The sequence below is a fragment of the Tachysurus fulvidraco genome, chromosome 5, assembly GCF_022655615.1.
Source record: "Tachysurus fulvidraco isolate hzauxx_2018 chromosome 5, HZAU_PFXX_2.0, whole genome shotgun sequence".
NCBI classification, from domain to species: domain Eukaryota; kingdom Metazoa; phylum Chordata; class Actinopteri; order Siluriformes; family Bagridae; genus Tachysurus; species Tachysurus fulvidraco.
The window spans coordinates 14240729-14258169 of record NC_062522.1 but is presented as its reverse complement, the minus strand read 5'-3'; the positions used below and the strand labels follow the sequence as shown (position 1 = coordinate 14258169).

Genomic DNA, 17441 nt, shown 5'->3' with positions numbered 1-17441 from the left:
TTCCAGCAGTCTGTAGACATAAACACCACTATACTATACAAACTAAACAAGAAAACAATGCAGATGATGAGATAAAATATAAACAGGATGAGTATAAGATATGAATATAGAATGAGTAAGATATATAAAATATTAATATAGAATATGAGCAATCAGTTATGTACATAAATCCCTTATGGAAGGGAGTCATTCTATATTCTCCTTATCAATTGTTTGTTAAAGGCAATTGTACAGTGTATAATAAGTACTACTCAGTCAGTCCTTGTATCTTCTATAAGGACCATTATGCTGCTGAAGTCCTGGTTGAGGCCTTCACTACTCATTTCTGGATATCCTTCATTATATTAAATTAAACTGTAAACACTGCCACCGGTATAGGGGATGAATGGTAAGGACTGATGGTATAGGGGATGAATGGTAAGGACTGATGGTATAGCGGATGCATGGTAAGGACTGATGGTATAGGGGATGCATGGTAAGGACTGATGGTATAGGGGATGCATGGTAAGGACTGATGGTATAGGGGACGCATGGTAAGGACTGATGAAGTTATATTCGTAAGTGACAACATTATATAACAGTGATGATAACAGTGTCTTCAACCAAAGCAAGGTTTTGCCATGTCTAAAATAATACTACCAATTTTTACAATATTGTAAAATGCGTATGTACACACGCACGCACTTATATGACCCTATGCTACAGCCAATTCATTTCGGTCTACCTATCTCCCCTTGGTGTAAGTCTTGGTGTGTTGTTTTATTTTGTAGACTTTTCTAACATGTATGTAAAATATCCACAGAGCATGTCACTATATGATGTATTTGTATATGAAAAAGATTATCCTGAAGAAATAAATATACATGCGGGTATAATAAAACGAATTAAAATGAGCTGCATAATATCAGAAGGCAGTGTACCAGCAATTTAGGGTCATTAGTTTTACTGGGGAAGCTGGGAAAACTCAGATTATTATGCAAGTTATAATGTCATGATATTTTATTGTTGCAACACTAAGAAGAGTTGACATAAACTTTATATGGATTATAAAGAAGACTACATCTGGAATTCGACAAGCACACATGGGTGTGATGGTCAAGTTGTCAACAAACATTTGGCAGTGTAGTAGATACTCTTTGTCGGCAGTATGCAGTGCTGCATTTTACTATTGGTGAGATGAAAGGAAGGCTACTAAATACACGCTTTAAGGGGAAATCTGAGGTAAACAGATTTTAGTGATGTTTTCTCCTGGTTGTTACCTGCCTCATGCTGTTTAATCTCAGTCACTCCATCATGCATGCTGATAAAGCTCTACTGTAAACTATGCAGTTTGCTTTGTATTCCCTGCCAGGGACAGGACAATATCCCATTTGACATTCAGACCTGTACCTTAGTAGACTCCTGCTTTTTGCAGGCAAACTTCCATTGGAAGGCATTTTTTTTTATTTTTGTGAACTGTAAGATTGAGTATCTGCAACTCTGGCAGTGGTGAAAGTTGACATGCAGTCACACGCAGAGCACATATTTTATTTAATAATATGTTATTCTCATCAATGTCAAGATTATGAAAAAATGATTTACATTTATGCAGCCTAACTTCCCTGGAAGCTGAGAATGAACACCACTGTGACCTGGCATCCAGCTGGCAGATTGCTACCCTAAATCAACGTTGAACCTGAGCCAAGTTCTGAATACGAATCATTTCAACAGTGAACAGTGAACTGACAATAGAACCAATATGTTGCACCACTATGTAACTGGTTTTAGCAGCATCTGTATAATAATATGAATTGGTCTCTACCATCTCACATCAAGGTCCAAGCAGGTAAGACAGCCACCTTCTAAATGGCAGTGGCCTGAATCAGATGGGCATGCTGATGTTCACAGCCTTGAACACTCTTCTTCTGGTCATGAGGATATACTGATTTGATTTTCCACATTAAAAAAGACTATACTGATAGTGATAAAGGTGGCTTTGGCCCATGCATAATTGCAGTGAAGCTATTTCATTTACATAGTTTTTGCCGAAGTAATGAATGTAGATTCACTAATGACATTCTGTAAGGTCTTTTGATACTGTGTTGCAGTAGGACATATAGGCGGTTCCTCTTAAATTTGTTACCTGCATTGGAAACCTCCAATAGCAGCGTACAGTTTCCTAACAGGAAACTGACAGAGTCACACTCTCAAGTCTCTAGCAGATGCCAGTTTACACTGTGGGCCCTAATCAGCAAACCCTCTATCAATTTCAGATACCTCAAAGTGTGTCACTGTTTCCCAAAATTTGTTCTGACTAATAGACGGAACACCATGACAGCTTCCATGACTGATTACATTAAATGGATGGAACAATTTGGCACTTTCTATTAGGTTACCTATGGGTTTGGCAATACAAAGGGAGGAGAATTTGGAAGACTGTGACCCAGTAGTCAGAGAGGGACTCCTGAATGCAATAGCCTTTAGAACTTGGGGCTGGTATGTTCTCAGGCGTAAACTGTTAATGTTCTATTAACGTGTACTCTATTATCTGGATATAGTGCACCACCTGGTTCTAAGACTTGCTACAGAGACTTTTAGACTACAAAATATCCCTGTCTCAGGTTTCTAGCAGATGCCCAATTGCACTAAGGACAGGGCCCTAAACTGCACCCCCTCCCACTTAAATATCCCATGGATACTTAAAGCATTGCTCAACAGTCGTTATCAATTTCAGACACCTAAAAGGTTGTCAATGATTTTTCAATAAGGTCACAATAGCATAGAGCATAGACATAGGCTCAGTGGTTTACAATAAGTGGTTCTACTCATTGTACATTGTACTTCAGAGAAAGAAAAAGTGGTTGTAATCTCATTCTCGAATTGAGAGGGCTGAATTACCTCTTTAAAGGTCAGTGATTTCAAATATTTAGGCTATCAGCCATTATTCATGATTTGCGCAGTGTGTTTTCATATTCTCTTTGTATGGAGCACAGATGCTTTGCCTTCTAAGCACAAGCATTTGCCAGAAGTTACAGGCAGCCCTGCTATCTCTGATGGCCACATGCATAAGGAAAACATATTTGAATTCTTATTATTCATATGTACAACCAAACAGGAAAGATTTACTCTCCTAGCATACTGTACATTATACATCTCTGTCTTACAGTAAACCAACCAACCAACCAACCAAACTTTTCTGATGATAGTTCTGTGTTTCTTGGTACCAAAGTTAGATATCTAACTAGTGCTACTAAAAATGAATGTAAGAATCCACATTTGATTATAAAAGCAATAATCTGACAAATAATTAAAGGCGTTATATGAGTTTATGTGTCTTCCCATGAGAAAAGTAATTCTGCTCAGTGATTAAGGTGTTGGGGTGTTGCTCAGACAAAACTACTTATTAGTAGTTTAAGCCAAGTTATTCTGCAGAAGAAGTAAATGTTAGACACCAGCTGCACACATGGAGAAATATTTCTATACATTTAATTGCTTAAGGTATCTTTCATGACTGTCAAGCGATTTCCAGAAGCAAAGCAGACAGCAGAATGAGATTTCAAGAAGCTGTAGATATAATCAACATTCACTATCATACTCAAGGCAATTATTTTATTTTTGGGAACTGTATACAGATAAGGATGAGGTTAAAATAATAACCACAAGAGGGAAGCACATGCCATTATTTGATTAAAAAAAACATGATTATGTTATATTGATATTTAGAGAAAATGCTAAAGGCTGTTAAATCTTCTGTATTTTCTGAAATTTATCATGTTTTGTGAACATTGTTTACATGTTATCATTAGACAGGTTTTTAACAAAAAGATGAAAATTTGAAGAGGTCTAAGATGTTTAATGCTTTCTTTTTGTTTTCTATTTACTCTGAATCACTTGTCTCTTGTGATGTGGATGTGGTCGATGTGGGAGAAACTGTTCTCACCTGCCACAGCTTCACCACATCCGTCACCATGTGCATTCCATTTTTTAGTTTACTTTTCCACTCTCAAGCTGGCCTGCTCTCAGCCTTCTGCTTAAATGCACTCTATTTACTTCACTTGCTAACATTCTCAAGTCCCTTTTGTTAAATCAGGCTGAGTGGCTTTATCCTTGACAGGCTCAAGATTTGGACTTGGACTATGTATCCTAATCCTTTCTCACTTAGATAATAGTGAATAAATGTAAAAATCCTATCCTGGATAGAAGTGCAATGTTTTCAAATGTACGGTAGTTGTTTATTTTTACAAATGCAAAAAGGAGACTAAGAAAAGTGGCTTTTGAAAAAAGAAAAAAAAAAGATCACAAATAAGATTGATACCCAGAGAAGATCATAAAGTTAAAGCAAATGTTTCATGTTCAGGGTTTCATTTCATCTTGTCTTGTGTGTAGTTTTCACAAACTCTCCCACTGGCAGGTGATGAGGCGGGACATGGTGCTGAGGAATACATATGTATGAGGAAGTGGAAGCTGATAGCAGCTCTTTGAATGCATTCTCATCTACATTCAAAAAGCAGCACATCAGGGTTTTTTTTTTCTTTTGCACAAACACGGCATGTAGCTCCAAAACAAAGTCTTCCGGCGTACCACCTCATTAGTGGCAAATCACGGTCTTGACATTTACACTGTAAGCAGCTGAAGTGCATTTCCATTTCCCCGGGAGCAAAGCAGAGTAGAACATTTCAGTTGAATTACATGAAAGATGTGGCAGAAAAGGAGGCAATGGCATCATGAAGAAAATACACACCAAACAAATCAAATAAACAAATATAACCAGCAACAGCATGAATGCTTTAACAACCTAGAAATATCGTATCCCTGAATGGAACAAAAATGTCTTATGCTGGCAGACTAGTTGCTAGAGGAAATTTATTGTCAACCCACTTGCACAAACAAAACGCTCAATTATGGATGTCTTATGTTGTTTTCTATGTTAATATGACATATTTTCCATCATAAACTCCCGACTACTTCCTACATTTTTAGTATGCAGATCTTCCATATTAGCCTGAACTGAGATGAGATAAGATGAACGATTCTTAGCTGTTTTTTGAACTATCACTGAGAATTTATCCTTCAGAGAAGATCGTCCTTGGCATAGCCTACATTACTGTATATCTGCTGGATTCAGATGCTTTTCCTGATAGATGTCCTCCAAGGTCACGCCTTATGCGGTCAGCAGGCCTTGAAGCAAATAAGATGGCAATGACCTTAGAGGGACATTGTTATCACAGCATACTTTTTTTTAAGATAAGATCTTCTGTCAAGGGAGTACAACACGCTGCTTGAGATTAAAATCATGTTAATTTCCATGATTCCACAACTACAATTAGAATATTTATAATGTAAAAATTCAGATTTTTTAAATTTTATTTATTTATTTTAGAAATTTGGAAATAAGAAATATGAGTGACTCAATAGTCACATTACAAAGGCATTAAAAAAGGTTCCTTGGTGGTTTTTAAGCTTTCCAGTTCTCACTCACCTTTTTTTGTAGGGGAAACCTTATGTACTAGGTTTCTACACAGACCTTTTATGGAATCCATGAAGAAAAAAAATCAGTGTTAGGTTTGCTAGATTGAAGCTGACTTGGAGGAATGTAAGGGTGTTTCAAGTTGTTTTTATGTTAAAAACCCTGACTATTGATAACTGATGTGCTCATGACCCCAAACCTGGCCTTGGGAACTCTTTCACAAGAAAACATGTTGATGGAATACAGGGTACTGGAAACATAGATACAATGCCCTTAAAAATTATTTGCACTCCTTGTAACAATGAACAATACACACAAAAATCCAACATTTTCACTCAAATAAGAGAAGAAACAATTTATTTTTGTTCTAACAAGAAAACATTGTTAACACACTACTTTAAAGAATATTTAAAATATATTATGATATTCTATACATGCAAATAAATGATCAGTCTTTAAAAGCTACTCCATTTTTTCCTGGTATTTAAATATGGCTGCACACATGGAAACATCCCTTTGTCATTCATTACCACTGTAAAATCCAAAGAACATTCAAAATTACAATAACAGATTGCTGTGGACCTGCACAAATCAGGTAATTTATATAAATTATTCTTTTGCAAGATTCTTTTACAGGTGTCTCCACAGGCGTTGTTCCCAAGACAGGCATCACAACTGTAAAAGTGCTGATAATTTGTTTTGTTGAAACATTGCACTAATTGTTTTCTAAGTGCATTGGGGAAAAAAAATCACATGAGACAAATTGACATGAGGTGTCTGTATGTTTGAACTTAATATCCATCCATACGTTTTCTGTAGTGCTCATCCTAAGCATGGCCAGGGGATGCTGGATCCTATTTCAGAAAGACTGTATGTTGGAAGAAATGACCAAATTTGACTAACGATGAATAATAGCTCTTTACCATTAAATGGCAAAACTCTATGCAAATAAAACTTACAGTCACTTTTAACAGTAGTGGACTAGTAATTTTTATTTGCAGTCATTTTCATTAGAATAGGTAACTGTCTGAAAATCTGAAAAACAGTGTATACGAGACACATAATTACGATTTCATTTGACAGAATCTTGATGAAATTAAGAGAATGCAGCTGTTGGCATTGGCATGCAGCATTCTGCATAGAGAATATTCAATTCAATTTTATTTCATTTAATAACAGCACCATGCACAACTCAGCATGTCTGTCCAAGATGTTTCATGCTTTCTATTAATTTATCAGATAATGTCTGTGAATAGTAAGTGTTAGGGTAGAAAAAACTTCCATTTCCAAAAAACACAGAAGACCACACTGATTCTAGCTTATAAGATCTTCTTTTCCATATTATTTATGTGAAAATGAACAGATCTATACTGCACTACACTTATGTAACCCAATTAATCAGAATCAGAAAATCAGAATCAGAAAGGTCTTTATTACCAAGTATGTTTTCACATACGAGGAATTTGTTCTAGTACAAGAGCTCCACAGTGTAAACAGAATGGCAATGATAAGACTTGAACACATATAATAAAGGCAGTTGTATGTACAGTGGAAAAATGTGCAAACTGAGATATAAATGTGCAAACTGAGATATAAATAAGTATGTGTAAATAATGTAAGAATAGAGTTTGTTCTGTGTATGTCAAGTGTTCATCAGATGGATTGCCTGAGGGAAGAAACTGTTCTTATGTGTGGTCGTTCTGGTGCTCAGGGCTCTGTAGCGTCGACCAGATGGCAACAGTTCGAAGAGTGAGTGTGCTGTATGTGAGGGGTCCTGAGTGATTTTCTTTGCCCTTTTGCTCACTCTGGAGAAGTACAGATCAATGATTCGCTCAGCAGTCCGGACTACCCTCTGTAGTCTTCTGACTACAGAAACGGATTTAAAATGTGCATGCAAATTGCAAATCTTTTAGCAGATCATTCTCCTGTTTAACTCCAGTCAGTGCACCAATTCAGAGAAATAATATGCTCGTGCATGCGCCTTCTAAACAGGCCCCGCCCACAAACCTCTTTACAGTTGCTTAGTCTATTGAGTCGGTTCACTGATTCGATTCTACTAAACTATGATCTATGATTGCGTTAAAATGAAACATTCTGCCTAATTTCTGTTATTATAAAAAAATAAAACCGCGTTGTCGTTTGTTAACAATTTGAGCACGACATAAAAAAGGCAGTTTATTTCAGCATACTGCTCGTTTAAAGAGTTGTTTAAAAGGAATCAGTTCTTCGAGAATCTCTGTAATGACAACAAGCCCCGCCCCTTAAACCCCGTTCCCATCCTATAATCCCGCCTCCTCATGGAGTACACACTGCGAGCGCGGATAAAACTTTTTGAGACCTCTTACTCACGTTATTATCCCGAAATCTCGTCTTACAGCTGATGACATTAATGCACGGAGACTGCGTGATGCCCGTATGACGTTTACTTAAACAAAAGGAACCGGTAACTTTGGCTTTGGGTTTGTTTCTGTCGCTGCTCTAAACTTCAACTCACACAAGAAGTTTGCACTGACTGTGAAGACTGGCTGGTATGTCAGTGTGTTCCTCGCTTTCTTTTTGCCAAACTGCAATAACAGTACGATTAGATATTTTCCAGCTGTGTGCGTGTTATTTATAGCGTAATATATATATATAACGTTTTATATATAACATCAGTGGACAGATGCTCACCACGCGCGCGCGCGCGCTTGGACGATAAGTTTATTATAGTGAATATATAAACAAATCTTCAGTAGTCTTTCATCCGAGCGCGTTCACTATCGTGCAACAGCTTCTATATTTTGTGTAGTAATTGAAATTTGACATAACCGTGTAGCAAAAGTTGCCGTAGCATCCTTATCTCAGGAAGATGATGATGATGATGATGATGTGTTGAGATAACCATAGACCTTTTGCTTTTTAATACTACCATGCTTATTTTTGTGTCATACCTGCTTAATTCACCATATTATATAGAGCACATGTTATCTGGAGTACTCCCAGTCTTGCACATTTTAGTTTTTCACCTGCTCTAACTCTGATGTGTGTGTGTGTGTGTGTGTGTGTGTGTTTAAAATCTTGGTTGGGTATTTGAATATCTGACAAATATGACATTGTGGCCTCATGTGGAAAACTACAGTATTTATTTAGAGATGCAAAATGTTTAGTGGTTAGTGTTATGAGTAGCATAGCATTATTTAGCTGCATTAATTATCACATAATTAATGCACTCACAAGTATACTAAGACAAATTATTGTGTGTGTGTGTGTGTGTGTGTGTGTGTGTGTGTGTGTGTGTGTGTGTGTGTGTGTGTGTGTGTGTGTGTGCGCGCACACGTGTTTATTTGTGTATATGTGTATTAGAGAATTGGATACACTAAAATGTGCGGTCGCAATTAGGGAGCAGGATTGTGAAACCCTGTACGATGGAATTTGCAAAGCAGTGGGTTCTTGGGTTTCATAACTACATGTGGTTCTTCATCCTCATGTATTTTTTTTTCAAGCTCATTTGAAATGCACTAGTCAGGAATTTCATTAAGCTAATAAGCAAAGGGATTTGGGTTTTGCTTCAGAAAGCCTTGTAGTGTAATTCTGTGTATGTAGGTGTAATTGTCTCTGAATGACTGGTTGTAAAACCCGTATTGTCCTCAGGCCAGCTGTTAAACATGACAAAGCAGTGTAAAACACAGTGGAGAAAATACTGCAACCAAAGGATGCACATCAGGCACCAAATTTTGCACAGCTCACATCACTAGCAAGCTACTGACACATTTTCCTGCCTCGTGAGTGAAATCAATCAACTGAACAAAACTTCACTACTCACTCTTATTTAGTGTAAGCAGTTAAATAATAATAAAAGTTAGACTTTGATCACTCATCTTCTTCTTCTTCTTTTGGCTTTTCCCTTCAGGGGTCGCCACAGCGAATCATCTCTCTCCACCTATCCCTATCTTCTGTGGTCTTATTTATGTAGCTGCCTCTAATTGGAAATAGACTTGCATTAGAGTGCAATAGAGTGTAAATATGCTCTGAATACTGAGCAATACACACTTAATTATCTGTGCCTTACATGTACACCATGCATAGAGGCGATTAGGGTCTCTTGTAGGGGAATTTCCATTAATTTGCATAAATATTTATCAATTCTAGAATGGCTATGATGTGACTGAATAAGAAATAACAGCCATTAATAGACAGATGACACAGAAGACCATTGTGTATTACGTGTAAATCACAAGTGTAGAAGAAAAGAAGTTGTGCTATGAGAAACGTATGACTCGTTTCTGATTTAAGACCATAATGCTGTAGATCAGATGTTCAGATAGTGGAGCTACTTCCTCGGGGTACCAAAATTTAGACATGTACTTTATTCTCCTTCATAACCGCACTGTTTCAGTGTGACCACAAAGGGTTCAAGTGTCTTAGATTTTGTGTTTTTTGGATGAGAGATCCAGGTAGGTTGCTTTTTCAACAGTCTTGAAGTATAATTTACGTTTTATTAAATGAATAATAACATTCATTGATCAACATCAATAGCATTTTAGGAAAAATTGTCCGTAGTGTGTGAGTGTGTGAGTGAATGAGAGTGTGTGTGCCCTGCGATGGGTTGGCACTCCGTCCAGGGTGTATCCTGCCTCGATGCCCAATGACACCTGAGATAGGCACAGGCTCCCCGTGACCCGAGAAGTTCGGATAAGCAGTAGAAAATGAGTGAGAGTGAGAATAGCATTGTATGTCTAAATAAAACTAAGCCATTTCCCCATAGAAAGGACTTCAGGTACAAATGTATTTCAAGTGGAACAATATACAGTATATGCAGAATGTTTATATACCCCCTTTTAATAAAACCATATACTACTAAATAGGTATTATTATGGTAAAGAAAGGATTAAAGTACTATAGTACTTTATAAGTACTTTAGTACTTTATAAGTACTTTAGTCTTTTATAAGTACTTTAGTCATTTGTTTTGTCTAAACTGTTTTGGTGAATTGAGATTTGCAAGCATATAATTGGCTTCATAAAATTCTTTGTCTATTTGTGTGAAAACGTTTGATTAATAAATGTAGTAGACTAGATTTACTATTGTGATTTAAATGATAATAATGCATGTCATATGACCTGTCATATGACCATGCTGCCAAATAATGTCCGTTGAGCACCAGAGGCCGAGCACAAGATTAAAAGGCGGGTTTGGGGTGACAGAGCTGACAGATAACTTACTTGTCATAGCTTGAAAAATATACAGGTCAATTATTTTGAGGGATTTTTTTTCATTTTTCTGTCTCTGTCCCAGTTCAGTAACTTTGCACTGCACTCATGTGATTGATGATTCAGAGAGAGAGAGTGTAGAGGCCTAGGTGTGCGTTCACATGCCGTTCGTGTTGGTGCGTGTGTGTGTGTGTGTGTGTGTGTGTGTGTGTGTGTGTGTGTGTGTGTGTGTGTTTACGTGTGCACAGTGATATGGTCTGACTAATAACACACATGATTCATGTTTGTGTAAATGTCCTAGTCATGTGTGCCCTGTGACTAGTGATCTCTGTCTGTATAGATGTTTGAATTATAGTGTTTAATTGTGTACGTGACGGCAGTTTGGTCCCACGTTGGTTCGTCCTCCCAAGTCTAAAGAGTACAATTTAACCAAAAGTGTACAAACGTTATATATATTTCAGCATTAATCATGTCACATACACAGGCACATTTTTAGGCTGAGTTACTTATAGACTGCTGAAAATTCAAACCAAATAAAACTCATTTAACAGCCTGACTCATATCTACAGTGGTAAAGTCAGATAACAATCAGTCAGTTTTTTGTTAAGGAGTTTCACTATTACACTTTCTACCACTTGGTGTTGCTATGAAAGGGGTGTAGCCTCTGTGTGTGTCAGTCCCTTCCAGTAAATGAGGTGTGGCCTCTGTGTGTGTCAGTCCCAGTGAGGGAGGTGTGGCCTCTGTGTGTGTCAGTCTTAGTACAGGAGGTGTGGCCTCTGTGTGTGTCAGTCTTAGTACAGGAGGTGTGGCCTCTATGTGTGTCAGTCTCAGTGAGGGAGGTGTGGCCTCTGTGTGTGTCAGTCTTAGTACAGGAGGTGTGACCTCTGTGTGTATCAGTCTCAGTGAGGGAGGTGTGGCCTCTGTGTGTGTCAGTCTTAGTACAGGAGGTGTGGCCTCTGTGTGTGTCAGTCTTAGTACAGGAGGTGTGGCCTCTGTGTGTGTCAGTCTTAGTACAGGAGGTGTGGCCTCTATGTGTGTCAGTCTCAGTGAGGGAGGTGTGGCCTCTGTGTGTGTCAGTCTCAGTGAGGGAGGTGTGGCCTTTGTGTGTGTCAGTATTGGTACAGGAGGTGTGGCCTCTGTGTGTGTCAGTCTTAGTACAGGAGGTGTGGCCTCTGTGAAGTGTCAGTCTTAGTACAGGAGGTGTGGCCTCTGTGTGTCAGTCTCTGTGAGGGAGGTGTGGCCTCTGTGTGTGTCAGTCTCAGTGAGGGAGGTGTGGCCTCTGTGTGTGTCAGTCTTAGTACAGGAGGTGTGGCCTCTGTGTGTGTCAGTCTCAGTGAGGGAGGTGTGGCCTCTGTGTGTGTCAGTCTTAGTACAGTCGGTGTGACCTCTGTGTGTATCAATCTCAGTGAGGGAGGTGTGGCCTCTGTGTGTGTCAGTCTTAGTACAGGAGGTGTGGCCTCTGTGTGTGTCAGTCTTAGTACAGGAGGTGTGGCCTCTGTGTGTGTCAGTCTCAGTGAGGGAGGTGTGGCCTCTGTGTGTGTCAGTCTCAGTGAGGGAGGTGTGGCCTCTGTGTGTGTCAGTCTCAGTGAGGGAGGTGTGGCCTCTGTGTGTGTCAGTCTTAGTACAGGAGGTGTGGCCTCTGTGTGTGTCAGTCTTAGTACAGGAGGTGTGGCCTCTGTGTGTCAGTCTCAGTGAGGGAGGTGTGGCCTCTGTGTGTGTCAGTCTCAGTGAGGGAGGTGTGGCCTCTGTGTGTGTCAGACTTAGTACAGGAGGCGTGGCCTCTGTGTGTGTCAGTGGCATGATCTGTCAAGCTCAGTGAAGGATATGTGACCATTTTTGCTTTTCATTCCCAATGAGCAAGGTAGACAATACGGAATTCCATTGTATTATAGCTCATTCTTGTTGATCAGCTTAGGAGGGATGTTTAAAATTCAATCTGTTTAAAGTCTAGATTGTACTCTTCTGGGTTCCATGAATGGTCACATATGTGAAGATAATTTTTTTGTTTTTTTTTATTCGAGAAAGAAGTGTGATGCTGAGCCTACACTGTGTGTGGTAGAGAAGTCATGGTCAATGGAGCAAGTATTTAGCCAGTGGCCTTTTCCTTATCTTAGACCCAACATCTCATCAGCATTCTTACTTTACACATCTGGAAGGCTGTTATGCAACCTTGACCTCACACATGGCATACCGTGACACGAACACGAGAGCCTATGAATTGGTCAAAATAAAAGCTGTGCTGTGTACCCAGTTGCTTCCTTTCAGTTATAATCAGAGATTATACTGTACAGCATATATACGTTTCAAGATATGTACTTGGGAAATGATGGTCTTTGTATCCCAGCCTTGTCCAAAGTTGAACGCTATGGTTAGGAGTATGGATACATGATTAGCAGGTCTAGAGGTCTTTAAATGTCATGTGAACAAGACAAAGCAAGTGCTAATAGAATTTTGATGCAAATATAGGTAGTATGCTATGTATATTGTTACTGATTCGACTACAGTGTGATTTATCACTCATTTTGCTGCCTGCTCTGGCAGTGTGCTAAATCATATGGCAGCCTCCAGATCTCCAATACCACAATACAGCACAGAGTAACTCCTAGCTACTTATTCTGTTCAGTCTGGGTTTACTAATGAGTTTCCCAGCCCGAGGCTCGTTGTGTGTTATGGTACCAAAACTCTGCGAGAGAGAGAGAGAGAGAGAGAGAGAGAGAGAGAGAGAGAGTGAGAGAGAGTGAGAGAGAGTGAGAGAGAGTGAGAGAGAGTGAGAGAGAGAGTCAGTCAGTGAGTCAGTGAGTCAGTGCGAGAATGAGTGCGAAAGTGAGTGCGAGAGTGAGAGCATGTGTGTGTATGTAGAGATTCCATGACAGAGAACTAGATAGAGTGTGAAAGAGCAAGAGATGATAAGAAAAAGATCAAAAAGCACACAATTTACATGTTTCATACTCACTTTCACTTCTTGTTTCCTGTGTGAACTAATTCTCTAAGCTCAGTTCTAAACTCCATACCTTTGCTAAAATCATGACCACCAATGCACACTAAGCTGTTTAGATAGATGGAGTCGCACAATATGATCAGGCACAAAGACATTTAAATTTTGTTACAACTGATCACAGGTCACATACGTTTGTTGTTAAGATTTCTGTTAAGTGTAACATCACTCTGAGATGATATTTCAGAATGCACTATTTTAGTCACTATTTTAGTACATAGGTTTGTTGACAATAGCTACTGCTGACCTGGAGCTGCTGTCTGATCTCTGGTTTCCTCTGATTGTGAATTAAGTGTCACACTCTCTACAGGCTTTTGATACACACACACACACACACACACACACACACACACACACACACACACACACACACACACACACACACACACACACACACACACACACAGTGAAAGCAAGATGAAAAACCTTAAACTACATGTGAGCTGTGAGTGTGTATAGTGTGTTTATGTGGGTAATTCTGGGGAGCAAATCAAACACAGAGTGTCGTGACCCGGGCCAAGGTGCTGGAGGTGTGGTATTTGTTGGGATTCTCTAAAACGACTTCCCTGCTTCAACAGCTGCCGCTGTGTGTGAATGCCTCTTTGTTACCACAGCTGTTTGCAGAGAGAGAAGCAAGAGTGCACCTTAGCCCTCATCAAATGAGAGAGACAGAGAGAGACAGAGAGAGACAGAGAGACAGAGAGAGAGAGTGAAAGACAGACAGAGAGAGTGACAGAGAGAGAGAGAGAGCGACAGAGAGATAGAGAGAGAGAGAGAGAGAGAGAGAGAGAGAAAAGAAAGAGAAAGAGAAAGAGAAGTGATGGAAGATACTACAGACTCAGCAAAATGTTTTTATTCTACTAAGGTCTATTGACCCTAGAATGACAAAAAGAATTGTACAATAAATGACAAAAAGAATTGTACAATTTGTGGTAATAATTTTACAAAATAAAAGTTTAACAAAATATTCCATGCTTTATAAACAGTTACCCCAGACCAGGTCAGTATTGCCATAGAAGGATAAAAGTTGCAGGGTCATTGGGAAGACAATACTATGGTTAAAGCAAATGAAATACAGTTTTAATGATAATATTTAGTGACAGAAACACATGCCTGCCCCCTCCATTGAACTGACAACCAAAGATGTTTTGGTCATTAATAAGGAAACAGTGTCTGGGAGTGTTGCCTGAAAACAAAACCACCTTCATATGTTTCCTATCTTGAATATAGTCTCTGCTGTTTTGTGTTGACTGCGGTGTATAAGTGCTCTAGTAGTACAGGTGATGCGATGTAAGAACATTTACAAAAGACATCAGACACAGCAATAAGTCACAGGTGGTATGTAAGAGCATTAAATAAAGTGAGGGTGGAAGACGGCAGGGTTAGCATTCTAGTAAAATTTATGTAGTACTCTGAATGAATTGGCTTGGGCATGCTTCGTTTAAAATAACCAATCACAGGCTTTCTCTCGTAGTGTTTATTTCTGTGGAATTCTTCTGATCCCTGAACAGACAGAGTGCTCAGAATAGGACCTCAGTGTTAAAATAATTGTGCTTGTTGAATCAAATCAAACATCAATGCAGAGCTGAGTGCATTGTTTTTGCCACAATTACCAATTAGATATGAAATAGGTGGAGCCCTTCATATCCCTGCTGCTTACTGGCAACAGAGACCTGTTTCTCTGGAAACATCTGATTTCCAGATGTTCTGCCAAACGGGTTTTCACGTTTCTCATCCGATCTTCAGACACACTCGTTTCGTAGGACTGAAGACAAAATGAAAATTCCTGAAGGTTCTCTCCTTGAAAGGCCCGAAAGTTGTGCTGTGTACCTTTTTGCTAAAAAGGTGAAGACTCGCTTTGCTTGAACACATTATCAGCATGACAGAGTGAGTGTTGTAGGCGGGACAGTGAGCAGACTTTCAGCGGACGTTCCTGTTAAAACCATCAATCTCAAAATCCTGCAACAATCATCGTGTTCATTTGATTGGCTAGATTTTCCTTCCACATAGTAGGAGTTATTGTCATAAGCAGTGCCATTACGGGGATTTGTCTCTCCATGTATGTGTATATGTTTGATTCTGTTCTCTTTTGTGCTTCTTATGTGAATCCCTTGCTTTTATAAGAGTCAACGCTAATTGATCCAAGAAAACATTACATAATAGGATTTTAGAAGGGCTTTAAAATAAATGCTGAAATGATGCAGTTGCTGGCAGAGGATTCATACTTTTAGACTTTGTACTAGTAGAAGATCCTGAAGTGTACTGCGTGATGTAAAGTTGTGTTTAGCTCATGCTGGATGGAGCATGACTTCCTCACTGCAATCTAGGGGTCAGTTGGAGTTCTGGCGATTAGCTCTGGCCACCTGTTAATCCTCTTAGCCCGGACACCCTGATGATTCTTCAGTCAGGTGTCAGTTTCATCTATTTTCTCCATCTTGCTCAGTATCACAAGGCCCAAGAGGGAGAATGAGAGAGGGATGGTGTGTGAGTAGGAGTGATGGAGGGAGAAAGCTAGATCGGATGTGAAGTTCCTCAGCATGAGTTGAGTTTCTCAGATGCTGTGCAGAGTTTTGATTGTTGTCTTCAATTTCCAAATCTCAGCACCTTCATAAGCAGGTTATGGTTTATACACCCACCCTTCTATTAGCCCAAGCTGCTCTTGTCCCATCAGCCTTTTCATGATGTTCCTTAGTGAAAGTTTCCATCCATGTTTTTAATGAGAATTTTGAATATGTTTAGGATAAAAAGATTTTTTAATGAGTGTCTAAGGTGTAAAATAGACATTTAGTTAAGAAGATAGAAACATGTGGAATAAATAACATGCTCCTCGTAGTCTTGTGTAGCCAGACCTTCACACTGATGGCAAAAGGTCTGCACTCCAGCTTTTATTGAACAAGGGTTGTGCAAGAAGGCATCTGAGTGACATATAAAGCAGCCAATAACTGTTTGTTTTGTTCAGTGTCATGTTAAGGGGCATGAAAAAGTTGATGTAACAGACAGGTGTGCAACCACAGAACCTTCATTTAAAAAAAGTTGTGCGAATTTCTGAATCTATACTGTGAGCTTAACATCATTTGGAAAATTCAACCTGAACTGTACTGTAGAGGGTTATTCGAGGGTCACAAAGGTTTTTAGATGGACCGATAAAAAAACAGCTTGACACACTCATATCCAAGAAATTCTGATCAGGTGACAACCTCATAAGCAGATGACAACCGCACTAAAGCGCTGAATTGAAACAGTAATCCATATTTATTTGTTAAGGTTTTTTAGAAATCCAGAACTATCAGCTGTTTCTCTGCTAATTAGAAATGAACTCTGACACGCTGACTTGCTTTCTCCTTCTCTCACACTTTCTTTAATTTTAAACACATTAGAACTTTGATAAATGCATTTTTGTTGTTTTATTTGGGTTCAGAGGAGACAAAGGTTTCTTTGGGTGTAATAAAAATGAGCAATGATTTAAAAATAATCAAATTATAAAAGAATGAACCAAATATTTTAATTATAATGCATCATTGTTTTTTATGATGTTTAATGTTAATTCATTAATTAATTAATCATTAATTCATTGATTAATAAATAAATTCATTCATTCATTCATCTTTAGTAACTCCCTTCTCCTGGTCATGATTGTGTAGGATTCAGGGCCAGTTCTGATAACATTGTGTTCCAACATTGTGTTGAGGTCCACTGCTAGGCACCATGCGAACACACACACACACACACACACACACACACACACACACACACACACACACACACACACACACACACACACACACACACACACACACACACTTTCACCCCT

General features: G+C 38.9%; 1 protein-coding gene across 2 annotated transcripts in view; it reads left to right on the top strand.

Annotated features, from left to right (window-relative positions):
- Positions 1 to 7736: 7736 nt before the first annotated feature.
- tgfbr3 (transforming growth factor, beta receptor III) overlaps positions 7737 to 17441 on the top strand; it is a 94072-nt gene continuing 84367 nt past the window's right edge. Inside the window, exon 1 of one of the 2 annotated variants that reach the window (XM_027147419.2) lies at positions 7737 to 7974. The gene's annotated coding sequence lies outside the window, so the exon portion shown is untranslated. The remainder of the gene's footprint in view (positions 7975 to 17441) is intronic. The other variant, XM_047813393.1, reaches the window with a different exon arrangement.